At 36.1% G+C, this 14,952-nt stretch overlaps 1 pseudogene across 1 annotated transcript; it reads left to right on the top strand.

The window, feature by feature from the left end:
• Positions 1 to 2,747: 2,747 nt before the first annotated feature.
• LOC309805379 (small ribosomal subunit protein eS7-like) lies at positions 2,748 to 12,849 on the top strand (annotated as a pseudogene). Its single transcript has 5 exons — positions 2,748 to 2,841; positions 4,729 to 4,799; positions 7,121 to 7,246; positions 8,233 to 8,325; positions 12,125 to 12,849. The product of its transcript is annotated as a small ribosomal subunit protein eS7-like (transcript).
• Positions 12,850 to 14,952: the final 2,103 nt, after the last annotated feature.

Consider the following 14,952-nt stretch of genomic DNA (forward strand, 5'->3'; position numbering starts at 1 on the left):
AGCTGGGAATGAAAACCAGTATTTACTGCAAATGGACATCAGGAACCTTTTTAGGTGATGGAAACGTCAAACTAGATTGTGGCTATGGTTGCATACCTATATAAAAGTACAAAACAAACCATTGAATTCTAAGACTTAAATGGGACCATTTTATGGTATGTAAGCCCATATAGTATATAACACTTCTAAATAGTCAATAGGTCAGAGAAGAAATCAAAAGGGCAATTACAAAGTATTTTTCTCTGAATGAAAATTAAAAGACAACATACCAAAATTGGTGACATGCTGCTAAAGCTGTTTTTCATGAAGACTTTATAGCAGTAAATGCTTATGTTAGAAAAGAAAAAGGTCTTAAATATCAATGACTTAAGCTGCCAACTAAAGACTAGAAAAAGTCAATTAAACCCAAATTAGGAAGATAAAAGATTATCAGAGAGGAAAAAAATCAATGAAATAGAAAACAAAGAAAAAATAGAGAAAATCAACTAAACCAAAAGCTGGGTTTTTGAAAAGTTCAATAAAATTTATAAACATTTGACCAGACTGAGCAAGAAAGGTATTTACCAATATCAGAAATGAGATATGGCATCAATATAGATTTACAGATATTAAAAGCAAAGGAAAATTTTATGAAAAACTTCATGGAAATAAACTCAAAAACTTAGATAAAATGGACAAATTCCTTGAAATATATAGGCCAACAAAGCTAACTAAAGATGAAATAGGTAACTTGAATAGCCTTATATATATTGAAGAAATGTAACTTGTAATTAAAAACCTTCCTACATTGAAAATTCCACATCCAGTTTGCTTCAAAGGTGAATTCCACTAAACATTTAGGAAATAATTAATTCCAATTCTACACAAGAATATTTCAAAAAAATGAAGAAGAGAGAATGTTTTCCAACTTATTCTGTGAGGCCCTGATACTAGCATCAGAAAAAGACACTGCAAGAAAAAGAAGACTAATATCCCTCATGAACATATATGCAAAGGTTCTAAAATTTTCAACAAATCAAGCTATATGAAAAAGGTTAAGAATCATGACCAAGGGAAGTTTTTCTCAGGAACATCAGGTTGATTTAACATTCCAAAAAAAGAAAAAAAAATCAATGAATGCAATTCATAGTATTTGTTAATTAAAAAGAAAAAATCATATGATCACCTCAATTGATGCACAAAAACTATTTTCCAACTCCAACATCTATTCTAAATATTTTAAGTCTCAGAAAATTAGAAATAGAGGCAAACTTTTACAAAGTGATAAAGCACATCTATAAAACATCTATATCCAACATTGTAATTAACAATGAAAGAGTGAATTTATTCTCATAAGTGAAAGAGTTCCCAGCTGCCAAAGCTGGGAAAATGTGAGCAATCAAATACATAATGTAGTATTACAATGATAACCCAAATTATAAAATAAAAACATGAGTCTATACTGATATAATAAAGGCTTATATAAATAAATAAATAAGGGACAAGAGACAAATATCCTTTACAGGAGATTTCCAAATAATTTATATAGACACTCTCCCCTTAAAGAAAGTGAAGCTTAACCCCACACTTAAGTACAGGCTATACTTGGTGAGTTGCTTCTAGAGTACAGAATGGAAAGAGGGAAGAAGTGACTTTTCAGGGCAGAAAAACTAGCCAGATGATCAGAATTGTTACCATCAGTGATAAGTCATTTTCATGTTATAAATTTAAAACTACTTCACTTCTTGGTTATACTCTGAAAAACCTTTAACCCTAGTCTAACCATGAGAAAACCACTAGACAAACCAAAACAAGATACTGTTTAAAATATCCAACTAGTACTCCTCAAAAAAGTCAAGGTTATCATAAATAAGAAAAGTGTGAGGAACAGTTATAGCCCAAAAGAGTCTAAAGAGACCTAACAACTAAATGTAATGTGATATTCTGGATTGGATCCTAGAAACATATATTATGGAAAAACTAATGAATTTCAAATAAAGTATGAAGTTCAGTCAATAATGAAAAACAAGGAACAAATTACTGATAGAGGCAACAATAAACTGAAGTAAAAGTAAGATGCTGAGAAAGAAATCAGATACAGAAGAATATATCCTGCATCATTCTGTTTATATGAAACCCTAGAAAAGTTATAGCTACAGAGACAGAAAGCACAATATTGATTGCCAGTGGCCAGAAGTGAGGAGAGGATTGACTGCAAAGGGACACTAAGGAATTTTTAGAGTCATGGAAATGTTCTACACAGGGACCACTAACATAGCGGTTACTAGAATGCATACATTTTGAAAAATTGGTGACTTTTTATAAATTAGATCTTAATAGTGCTATTTTCAATAGCTTTTTTATTGTCTTTAATGCCTTTAGTTTTACTCAGGGTCACAGCCACCTCTAAAACAATAATACCAACACAGTGTTGTAAGCATGCTGGTAAAAGTAAGTGTGGCATATAACTCTGATACTGAGGATAATTGCCCAAAACAGCTATGGGGATAGGATCTTAGAGAAGTCTTCCCAGAGCCTCTGAAAGGAATTTTACTGTTTCATCTTTTTGCATGTTTTATGGGTGGTCAACTTGTTCCAGAGAGACATTCCATTCTCTTTACAAGGAAAACCTGGGGAAACTAAGTTTTTCTAAAGAACACAATAATTTAACAGAAAATGAGGTACCTGCTATTTGACATTACTGTACATGCCTCAGTCAGATACTAAATTAGTTATAATGTGTTAGTATCTGAATTATTAGTCAACTCATGTTGACTCCGGGCCTGGGCAAAAGTCCTGCACAGGAAGGGGAAATTGCTCTTCCATGTTCATGTAAACAGAATTTGGCTTGCAGTGATGCTTGTAAGTTTATCACTTTCTCAAATGTTCTATCAGATCCAAGGATAGTCTTTCTTAGCATATACTTATGTGATTTTTCTTTTTCCTTTTTTTCCTACTACCTTCAATCACCCTATAGCAGCTGGTTTCAATGAACACTTTCAAAGTCAGCAGATGATTCCCAACTGAAATGTCCAGACTTGATCTTGGACCCTTCTGCTTGTTGTTGTGTGTCTTCTTACAGTCTCTTTCCCATGAGAATAAATATATTTGCTTTCCTCACACAAAAAGAAACTGCCTCTTAATTTTGCCAAAGATACAACCATCCCCCTAGTTCCCTAAGCTCAAGTTATTGGAATAACTTTTTAATCCTCTCTCTCCCTTGATCTCACCAAGTCTTTCCAAATGCTTTACTCAAATGTAACCTCATATGACCTCATCCACACTCTTCAGATGACCTTCCTTCTGTTGCCTCCACCCCTTCTTTGTTCTAAAACACCTATACAAACTCCTATAACACCTTTTAAGTATCTTTTCACAGAAATCTCTTTCTATACAAGAATCTACACTTCACTTTGTCCGCTATAATACAAACTTAAGAGTCCAGCATTCAGCGCCTTATATCAACTGCTCTTCTATATATTTTACACATCTCAAAAAAATCCGTTTGCTTCCCCATTTAGAGTTTACTGTACACTAATTTCCACATAGATTCTCACAATAACTCTATAAAACAGATGCACTATTATCACCTACATTTTACAGATGAAGAATCAAAAAATCAGAGTACCTTGCCAAAGGTCACTCAGTTTGTAAGTGGTAGAGTTATTACTTTATGTCAGATCATTCTGACCCAAAGACTATAGTCTTAACTATTATACTCTATGACCTTCACATCAAATACCTGTCTCTGTAAGTATCATTTACATCCACCTAGACTCTCTTCTCTCCTTCAATCTTGCCCAGGTTGGCTTTAATTTAACCACCACCCTGTCATGCATTTCCTTTCATGGCTCGTCTCCTGCCTTGTACTATATCTGTTTACTCTTGCTGCTAGGTGATCTTCAACTCAACTATAGAAATTTCAACTTTGAGAATTATGTACATCTTATACAGCCTGGATCTCCAGCATCTAGTAAATTTCCTTGTCTACTGATGGAGATCAGTAAGCATCTGTCAAAAAAAAAAAAGTTCTTCATTTTTGGAAGTCTCTGGATTCTGTATCTTTGAATTCTTTCAGTGGTTAGTACACTTCTCTGCACACAGTAAAGGTAAATGCTGGCTCACTATGCTCCTTATACTTTAAATATGTTAACACATTATTTCCTTGAAGTTATTTGTGTTCTCTTGGACTTTTCCTCTTTAGTTCATGCATTTACAGAGGTTAGGAAAGCAGTGGGTGTGCAAAGAAGGATTCAGAGGCTAGAGCTACTCTTCCTCAGACCCAACAAAATGGGTTTTGACATCTTATACCACATGGAAATGAATGGAAAAATGGTCCAAAAATAGTTGAACATATGACCAATGGGAAATCATTTTACATTCATGTTGGACTTTCTAGGACTACCTTTGTTACTAGTAAGAACACATCTTAAAATTAATGCCTGGAAAACAAATAAAAAACAAAAAAATGAGAAATGATATTTGCATTTACACAGCATCCTACCCTTCCCTCAATGATTTTTACAATCATTTTCTATTCCTACCCTTAAAACAGCAGAAGCCAAGGCAGTTGTTATTATACTAATTTTATTTTATTATACTAATTTTATTTATAGTGTTATTTAAACACTATGAGATTTATTTTTGCAAAGTGATGAGGCCAATAAGTAATACCACTGAGACCAGGACTCAGATTTTCTGGATCACAATCCACTATTCTGACATATTTGAATTTTGCTGCATTCGCAGCCAATAATTCAGTCACAATTGCTTGCTTTGTGATCAGGGGTATATTTGTTAAACAGTGCTACCACCTGCTGGTAAGTTTTCCAATAATTCACAGTATAGCAAACCTAAAACAGGAAACAAATAAAAGGATAACCAATATAGCAATAGTTTACAATTACAACTACATTTACCTGCCACATTCTAACTGTACTTCCTAACTGTGCTATCATATCTGCTTAGGCGCTCCTTTACAGGTAGCCAATGAATCTTCCAACCTTAAATGTCCAAACATTTCTTTTCTCAAGGTCTTATAATTACATTAATTTTGTCTACTTCTTGGGATATGCATATTTGGGAGAACATTTTACTAAGCTTTTTTTTTTTTTTTTTTTTTTTGCTGTACGCGGGCCTCTCACTGTTGTGGCCTCTCCCGTTGCGGAGCACAGGCTCCGGACGCACAGGCTCAGCGGCCATGGCTCACGGGCCCAGCCGCTCCGCGGCATATGGGATCCTCCCAGACCGGGGCACGAACCCGTATCCCCTGCATCGGCAGGCGGACTCTCAACCACTGCGCCACCAGGGAGGCCCTACTAAGCTTTTATACAATATGATAACAAACTTGGTGCCTACCAATAATGTAAGTCAGTAATACCCAAATCTGTGTGCATAAAATCATCATCTGGTGAGGAGTGAGGGCTATTATGGTAGCAAAGGCCTGTCTCCCTACATAAAAAAATAGTAAGCCAAAAAATACCACCACGTTCCTGGAGGGATTGCAGAGATCAGTGCCATTATTGAGTCCTTGAAAGATGCAGGAGTGGTGATTCCCACCACATCCCCACTCAACAGTCCTATTTTGGCCTGTGCAAAAGAAAGATGGATTTTGGAGAATGACAGTGGATTATCGTAAGCTTGACTGTGATAGTGAATCCAATTGCAGCTGCTGTACCAGATGTAATTTCATTGCTTGAACAAATTAACACATTCCTTGGTATCAAGTATTCAGCTGTTGACCTGGCAAATACCCTTTTCTCCATAAGGTCCACCAAGAGCAGATTTTTTTTTCAGCTGACAAGGCTAGCATTATACCTTGGCTGTCATATCTCAAAAGTTTATCACAACTCTCTAGGCCTATATAATAAATTAGCTCAGAGATGTTGATCACTTTTCCTTCTATAAGATATCATACTGGTCCATTACATCAATGACATTATGCTGATTGGAACTAGTGAGCAAGAAATAACTAGTTTAGCCTAGGCATTATCTGATCCACCAAGCTATACAGTTGGGCATGCATAGAAACACTCCATAATCAAATGAAAGTGGTATATACTTGATTGGCCTCAAGCAGGCACATGATTTTTCACTTTGCTTGGAAGGAGAAATGGCCAGATGTATGATTATAAACCAGCTCATGGGTTGTGGTCAACGGTTTGGCTAGATAGTCAAGGATTTGGAAGAAACATGATTGGAAAATTTATGAGGAGGAAATCTGGGGAAGAAGTACAGGGGCTGACCTCTCTGATTGGGCCAAAACATGAAGATATTTGTATCCCATGTAATTGTTCAGCAAAGGGTGACCTCAGTGGAGGAGAATTTTAATATTCAAGTGGATAAGCTGAACTGTTTTGTGGATACCATGCAGTCTCCTTCCCCAGCCACCCTTGTCATTGCCAAATGGGCTCATGAACAAAGTGGCCATGATGACAGGGATAGAGTTTATGCATGGGCTCAGCAATATGGCCTTCAACACACTGAGGCCAATCTAGCTATGACCACCACTGAGTGCCTCATCTGCTAGCAACAGAGACCAATTCTGAGTCCCTAATATGGCACCAACTCCCTAGTAGTAGGTTGATTACACTGGACCACTTCCATTATGCAAAGGGCAGTGTTTTATGCTTATGGGAATAGACACTTACTCTGGTTATGAATTTGCCTTCCCTGCACTCAATGTTCCTTCCAAAACTACCATCCATAGACTTAAAGAATGGTTTATCCATCATCATGGTATTCCACGGAGCATTGCTTCAGAACAAGAAAATCACTTCACAGCAAAAGAAGGGCAGCAATGGGCCAGTGCTGATGGAATTTATTGGTCTTACCCTATTTCTCACCACACTGAAGCAGCTGGCTTGATCGAATGGTGTAATGGTCTTTTGAAGACTTAGTTACAGTGCCAGTAAGGTGGTGATACCTCACAGGGCTGTAGCAAGGTTCTGCAGAAGGCTGTACATACTCTAAATCAACATCCTGTATATGGTGCTCTTTCTCCTGAAGCCAGGATTCACAGGTCCAGGAGTCAAGGAGTAGAAATGGCAATGGATTCACTCAATATTACCGCTGGTACCTCTAGCAAAATTTTTGCTTTGTGTTCTTGAGGCTATATACTCTGCTGGACTGGGGATTTTAGTTCCAGAGGAAAGAATGCTTTGCACCAGGAGATGATTCCACTGACCTTGAAGTTAATAATGCCAACACCCCACTGGCCACTTTGGGCTCCTCATGCTTCCAAATCACTGAAGAAGGGAGTTTCAGCGTAAGCTCAGGTAACTGATCTCATACCAAGAGGAAACTGGACTACTATTTTACAATGGCAGCAAGGAAGAGTAAGTCTTGAATATAGGCAGTCTCTTAGGGTGTTACTTAATATTACCATTTAGTGTGATTAAAGTCAATAGAAAACTACACTAACCAAATTCAGGCAGGACTACTAATGGTCCAGACCCTTCAGGAATGAAGGTTTGGGTCACCCCACCGGTTAAAGAACCATGACCAACTGAGGTGCTTGGTGAAGAAAAGGGGATAGAGAATGGATAGTGGAAAAAGGTAGTTAGAATTACTAGTGAAAACCATGTGACCAGTTGCAGAAATTAGGCCTGTTTCTATACCACTCAGATATACACACACATAGGCATGCTTGTTCTCTTTCCTCCCTTATTTCCTTATCATGTAAGGTAAAATATATTGACTTTACAACATATATTTAAGTATTGTAAATTTAACATCATAGTATGAGTTATAGACTATCAAAGAGAAGACTAACCATCACTCAAGAACTCTACCTCCTTTACTGGAAAAGCAGTCAGTGCATTTTCAATTGTACACAGGAGAGTTGTAGCACAATAGGCAAAATTATGATCTTATTTTCATGAATTGCATCTTAAGTATGGTTTAAGGAGATAAGTATGGGTGCCAAGTTAACAAAAGGTGTAGTTGGGTTGGGTAATTTTATGTGTCAACATGAGTGAGGCATGGGTGCCTAGATTATATCTTACTGGGGGGAGTGTTTTGAGTAGATTTCTGGTTGAGATTAGCACCTGAATCAGTGAACTCAATGAAGTAGAAGGTCCTGTACAATATGGTTGGGCATCATCCAATCTGCTGAGGGCTGACTAAAACAAAATGTGGAGGAAGGAGAAATTTGTCTCTTTGTTTCGTGCCTCACAAGTTGAGATGGGACAGCTCAGCTCATTTTCTCCAGCATCAGTCTGAATTCACATCATCATCTCCTCTTGTTCTCAGGCTTTCAGACCTGGACTTAATCACACTACCAGCTTCCCTGGTCCTCCGTCTTGCAGATGGCATATCGTGGTACTTCTCAGCCTCCATAATCATGTGAGCCAATTTCTCATAATAAATCACCATGTATATACAAATACATACCCTATCCTATTGGTTCTGTTTCTCTGGAGAACCCTAACACTAGGTTTATCTCCTGAACATTCTAATTCATTTCTGGATTAGAATCAGGACAAAATGTTTTTAATGAGCACCCCAAGTGATTGTCATGATGAGGAAAGTTGCAAAACTCTGACTTAAGCAAACAATTCATCCTGGGCTCTAACCATAATTGGCTCAGAGTCTAATAAGGTCAAATAACCCGTCTAAAACTCAGCTCTTCATAAGAGAAATATGCGGACTGTAGTAAATTCCAACCACTAGATAGAACCTTCCTTTGTGGACAAAATCTTTGCAAAATAAAATATTCTGGATAGCCATAAAATTGATCTATGGAAGGCACACCCATGTGATAACTGAATTTTCACATATTGGATAATTTGTTTTATTTAGTCAGCAATATTGAACTTACAATTAATTATCCCACTAGACCATGAAGAGTTGCAAAATAAATATGTTAACCTTAAAAAATAATTTGAGAAAAGAAAAAAAGACTGTCAACATCAGTAGGTTTTGGGAAAGTAAGAATTAAAAGTGTTTTCCAACTGCTAGATGTTTTGTCATAATCTTTACCTGCTCACAGAGTGTAACTGAACAATGTCAGAGCAGAAAGATAATAACCAGGAGAAACTCAAGAGATTCTTGGCTGTAATTGCATTAGTTAACAGCCTCCAGATGCTGAAAATCAAATGCCCCACAACTATTAGGAGAAAAATCAGTGAAAAATTAGCCTTACTGGGAAAATGTTGGACGTTTAAATGAACAATGTTAGAAGGGAGTAGAGGCTGGTGTAGGACAGACTGACTTGGGAAAAGTTTGTGAAGCCATTAGGTGACTTACATATTCTTTATCTCATCATTAACTTGTAAAACCAATTCAGTCAGCCCTCCATATCCATGGGTTCTGTATCCTTGGATTCAAACAACCATGGATTGAAAATTGTGAGATACGGATCAAGACAGAAGGATGGACTGCATTAGCAAAACACAAAATCCTTGCAAGTGAAAACATCTGTGACTCATTAAATGAAAGGACAATACAGAAGCCCTGAGAATTTTGCTCCCCACCCTTTTATCCTCAGACTCACCAGCACTTAGTGTTACAGGGAGAGCTAAACCTTCCAAGTGGTAAACAGGCAGATTGTCCAGGAATGGGCTGCTTAGGACTGAGGTAGGTAGTTAGGGCTTTTGCCAGCTCATGTTTGAGGTTTTCTGATTCATAGGTATGTTTTCATCTGGTCATTTAAAAAAATCCTCTTCTTCAATCCTCCCTTATGTTGGATATTTCTAGCTGCTGTTATAAGACTGCAAAGCTGTCCTTCGGTCTAATCACGTTTTACCTATGAAAGAATGTGAGCTGTGAGTAACAAACCAGAACTGGTAGTCTCACATAGCAAATAATCCAATAATTTTTCCTGCTTACTGAAACTCCACTGATTTGCTCTATCCAAAGTGACAACAGAGTGTAGTCTACATTGAAAGCTAGCTATGTTACAGCTAGAACATCAAACTATCTGCCCTGTCTGGATGGGATTTGTTCCTTGGGTGCATCACACCAAATTCATTAAAATTCAAGAAAAATATTTTCTAGTGGAATCACAGGGAAAAAAAATCTCTTGATCTTTTATTCTATACACCTTCCACAGGTGCCCTATATCACATTGAATAGAAATAAATTTGACTGGATCAGAAACCTAAGAATCTTTATTCTTCTATATTCTCTTTCAACTCCAAAGTGCAATCTATTTCCAAGATTCTCATTTTTTGCTCCCAAATATTTTTGGGAGAAAAACTGCTCAGTTTTCTCCATATCCATGACATCAACTAGCCTAAGGTGTTGTTATAGTAAACTATGATTAATAAAATAGCCTACAAAATCTTCCTGCATCTAAACTTGCCCTTCTGTAGTTAACCCTCTATCCTGTAGTCAAAGTGAGCTTTCTAGAAGACAAACAAATATCGATCATATTTTATGTTCTGCTTGAATTCCCTCAAACCTTTACTATTTCCCTTAGGAGCTTGTTATTTAAAGTGTGGTCCATGAGCCTGCAGCATCAGCAATACCTAAGAGCTTAGGAGAAATGCAGAGTAGCAAGCTCCATTACAAACCTAGTGAATAAGGCTCTCTACACTGTAAAATTTCTGTACTGTAAAATTTCTGTATGCTTTAAATGCACGTTAAAGTTTAAGAACCACTACGTTAGGATAAAATCCAAACTCATGGCTCACAAAGCTTTTGATGAACTACCCACAAATTAGCTTTCCTGACATTTCTCTTGACAACCCCCATCCATCCAACCTATAAAGATGCTATGTGGTCTCTTGCATCTAGATTTTCAAATGTCGGTTTACTTTTCCTGAATACTCTTTTCCACACCACCCGAACTTCTTTCTTGCTAACTCCTACTCATTTTAATTATTCTCCTGATAAAATTTTCCTTATAAACTGATATGTATTTCAACTAGGTATTTTAATGACACTATACTTCCTTACAATAGAACTTCTCTCACTATTGTAATAGACTATATCCTCCAGAATACTGTAAGCACTCTAGAAATAGAAAACTAGCTTAATATGTTAGTTGTTGTATATCCAACACCAAAAGTTAGCACATACTAAGTGTACAATATTTAGTAAATAAATGTTGACAAAAAATATACCGGATAGCTTAGTTGTTTTTTTTCCTATGCAGAAAAACTATGATTTTGTTTGTTTTTTTTTAACTCCCAGGAAAACTAATTCTAGAAACCTAGGCTGAATGTAGTAGAAGGATGTCTTCATGTAGTCACTCGCATGCAGTTAGGGAAGAGGAGGCAATCTGGGAGGCAGTATCTCAGATGATAAATTCAAAGCCAGGTAAACTGTCAGGGAAGTTGTTAAGCTGAAAGTGGCAGTGAATACAGGAGATTTGGGTATGCATGAATGGGGAAGACACTGAGTAAATCAGATGGGAGCAAGATGGTTTGAAGTGGGGCAGAGATATTGAAAAATTCACTGAGTCATAGAATATACAACACAGGTTTTAAACTGTATGAGTCCACTCATATCAGATTTTTTTCCCCACTAAATATGTACTACAGTACTATACAATCCATAGTTGGTTGAGTTTGAATTTGTAGGTGCAGAATCATGGATAGAGAGGGCTAACTGTAAAGTATGCATAGGGTCAGCACCCCTAACTTCCTCACTGTTCAAGGATCAACTGTAGCTTGTGAGGAGAAGTCTGCAATCTTAGCAATAAATGCATGGTTCAAAGAGTAAAAAACCCAACTGTTCATAATGTTGTGTTTTGTTCTCTTTCAAGGATATTTCTTCCTCAGCCCCCTCTCAATCCTTTCATCTATAAGTAAATTCCACTACTAAACGCAGAGGAAGATTTCACACTCCAAGTGGTGACATTTTCCTTTTTAAAAGCATGTTATACTCTCTATAACTTCTATGTGGAAAACGAATTATTGGGTTTCCAGAGTAGATGCTAGGAGACCAGTAAACCAGACAAGTAATTACAGGAGGCTGCACAGAGATTGTGGCAGTGAAGGTAGAGAGGATGGGTACACTTGAGTGATATTAAAGAGACAGGGTTGATTAAATGGATTATAAACTGAAATGTAACCTCATTAGCTGCCTTTTAAATAACTTAGTATCTGATTATACCTCACACATTGCCGAGGAAATTGTAAAAATAAAGTATTCTCTTCCTAGGTCAGTGCTCAATAAGGAGAACATGTTTAGTTAGAGTGTGAAGATAGTGAAGCCCAATGGTGAAAAGTGGGATGAGTTTTAGTCCAGCTTCTCTCAGAGTCTCCTTGAGCTGAAAATGAATTCAGACCTTAAGTCCCAGATAAGAGAGCTGAATATAACAGCAGCCAGGGAAAGTAAGCTGATAGCGGTCAGAAAGCTATTATGATCATTGTTCCTGTTCCTCAACTGAAATCTTTCGAGAAAAACCAAGTCTGGTAAGTACTTGAATTGGAGAAAATGTTCAGTGAGAAATACATTATCTTTAAAGCCCAGAGGAGAATTCTGCCTAAGCCAACTCAAAAGGCTGTACAAAAAAATAAGCAAAAGCATCCTAGAAACCATACTCTGACAACCATGCACATGTGATCCTAGAGGACTCAGTCTTTCCAAGTGAAAGTGTAGGCAAGAGAATCCAGGTGAAACTGGATACCAACTAACTCAAAGATTTATTTGGATAAAACACAGCAGAATAATGTGGAACACAAGGTTGAAACTTTTTCTGTTGTCTACAAGGGCAACACAGGCAAGGATGTTAATTTTAAATACCCAGAGTCTCAGTTCTCAGTTGTAAACAAAAATGACTAAAATATTATTACGAAATATTTTAAAATAATGTAAATTTCATAGTCTAATTTAAAAGATATTCTAGAAATAAGAGAAGCTCCTTTTCAGAGGATGACTAAACTCCCAACAAGCTAAAGCAAAGCCATCCTATATAGCTTCTTATTCCAGAAGGTACCATCAAGTTCTTGTTATCTGAAACTACTTATTATCTAAGAGAATGAGTTGAAAATACTTAGGTTACATCATTTTGCTTTACTGTTTTTAATATTGCCAAGAAGACAGCAGTAGAGAGCAATAGAGAGATCTTATTAACACCTTCTTAACACCTCATTAATACCCTGTGCATTCAGCACAGACCAAAATCCAACTTTGGAAATAAGGAACAAGCCCTAAGTTAAGGCTTACTTTAAATCTACCCTAAAACAAAATAAAACCAAGTCTTGAAAGATCAGCAAGAAAGAAATATTTTGAAGATTGATGCCACAAGTAAGAGGGGCTTAAGGAACACCCTGGACTTTCCAGAGATTCTAACAATGCATAAAGTCAAACCTACACAAGTCCAATGTGATAGTAATTTACCTGCATGTTAAAAGAAAAAAAAATTCAAAATTTCTACAATGCTTTATCAATAATGTGCAGTACACATGAAAATTACATATACAAAGCCAGAAATATTGTTATACATAGTTAAGGAAAAAAGCAGTCAATAGACACCAATCCTAAAATGGCTAAGCTGGTGAATTCAGCAGACAAAAATTGAATACAGGTATTATAAATATGTTCAAAACACAAAAGGAAAATACAGTCAATATATGAACAGATAGGATATATGAGCTGAAAAATGAAAATTATAAATAGTATTATATCCATGAATGATTAAATATGACAGGAATTTCACTTCCTACATAGTAGAAAACCCCACAAGATACATGGAACAAATGATTTAAACATTATACAAAGGACAGAAAATTATTCTTATTCCCTTAGAGAAAGGAAACAAAGTTAGGCATATAATTGCCATAGTTAGCTGCTTGGAGGCATTTCTGTGTCACACCTCAGAGAGGGGAAACCCTGCCAAAGTCTTATTTTCACTGAGTATAGGGACAAAAATGAGAGTTCAGGGAGGCAAAACAACTAGACTGTGTGAGATAGAGTAGTGGAGAAAGGGAAATTACAGAGAAAGAGAGCACACACTCCAGAGATGCACAGAGAGAGGGGTCCCCTCAAATATTTGGCTGAATACTGATTTTCTCATGTATGAGACAAACTATCCAAGATCAGAAAAGTATGAAAAGCAATAGGTCAAACAATTTCTACAATATACACAGGGCTAAGGATAATTTATGATCCCAATAGCCAGAGTTTAAATATCCAATGAGGCACTGGATATCCAATGGGGCTTCATTGACCTAAATCTACACTAAATAATCTTAAAAGCAAGGCCCAAAAGTCTGAAATTCATGTAAAACTTAATTTCAACATTCTTTAAAGGAATACAATTCAATTCAACCTTTAACAATATCCACCATCCATTCAAAAAGAACAAGATAAGCAAAAAAGCAGGAAAATATTATGTATACTTATAGAAAAAACATCCATAGACACAGAATGTTAAGCGCCAGAAGTGATTGATATAGCAGTAAACATGTTTAAAAAAAGTTATGATAAAGATTATAAATCATCAAGGATTTAAAGGAAAACATGAACATAATGATTCAAGAACTGGAAGAGGCTAAAATCAAACTTCTAAAGATGAAAAATAAAATACTTGACATAAAAAATACAATACATGGAATTAAGAACAGATTAGAAGGCAGTAAAGAAAATATCGGTGAACGAAAGAAATAAGATAGGAAGTAAAACTGATCTTGATCTCAAACAACATGCTTGTCCACACAGAAAATCCTAATGAAACTATAAGAAAACCAACGAAATTACAAAGTGAATTTAACAAGGTTATGGGATCCGAGATAAATATATATTAGCTACAAAATTAAGAAATAATTTTTAAAATGCAAAAATAACATCTAAAACCATAAAATATTTAGGAATAAATTTAATGAAAGATGTGGAAGAACTGTACACTAAAAACTACAAAACACCATTCTGAGAAATTAAAGATCTTAAGAATTAGGAAAATGTACATTTTTGATTGGAAGATTAAATTTTGTTAAGGTATCAATTCTACTCAAATTTATCTGTGAATTTAATACAGTCCCCCCCACCAAACCCCTAATAAATGTAGCTCTAGACTAATAG

The sequence above is a fragment of the Mesoplodon mirus genome (genome assembly GCF_964341445.2).
Source record: "Mesoplodon mirus genome assembly, chromosome: 5".
Classification (NCBI taxonomy): domain Eukaryota; kingdom Metazoa; phylum Chordata; class Mammalia; order Artiodactyla; family Ziphiidae; genus Mesoplodon; species Mesoplodon mirus.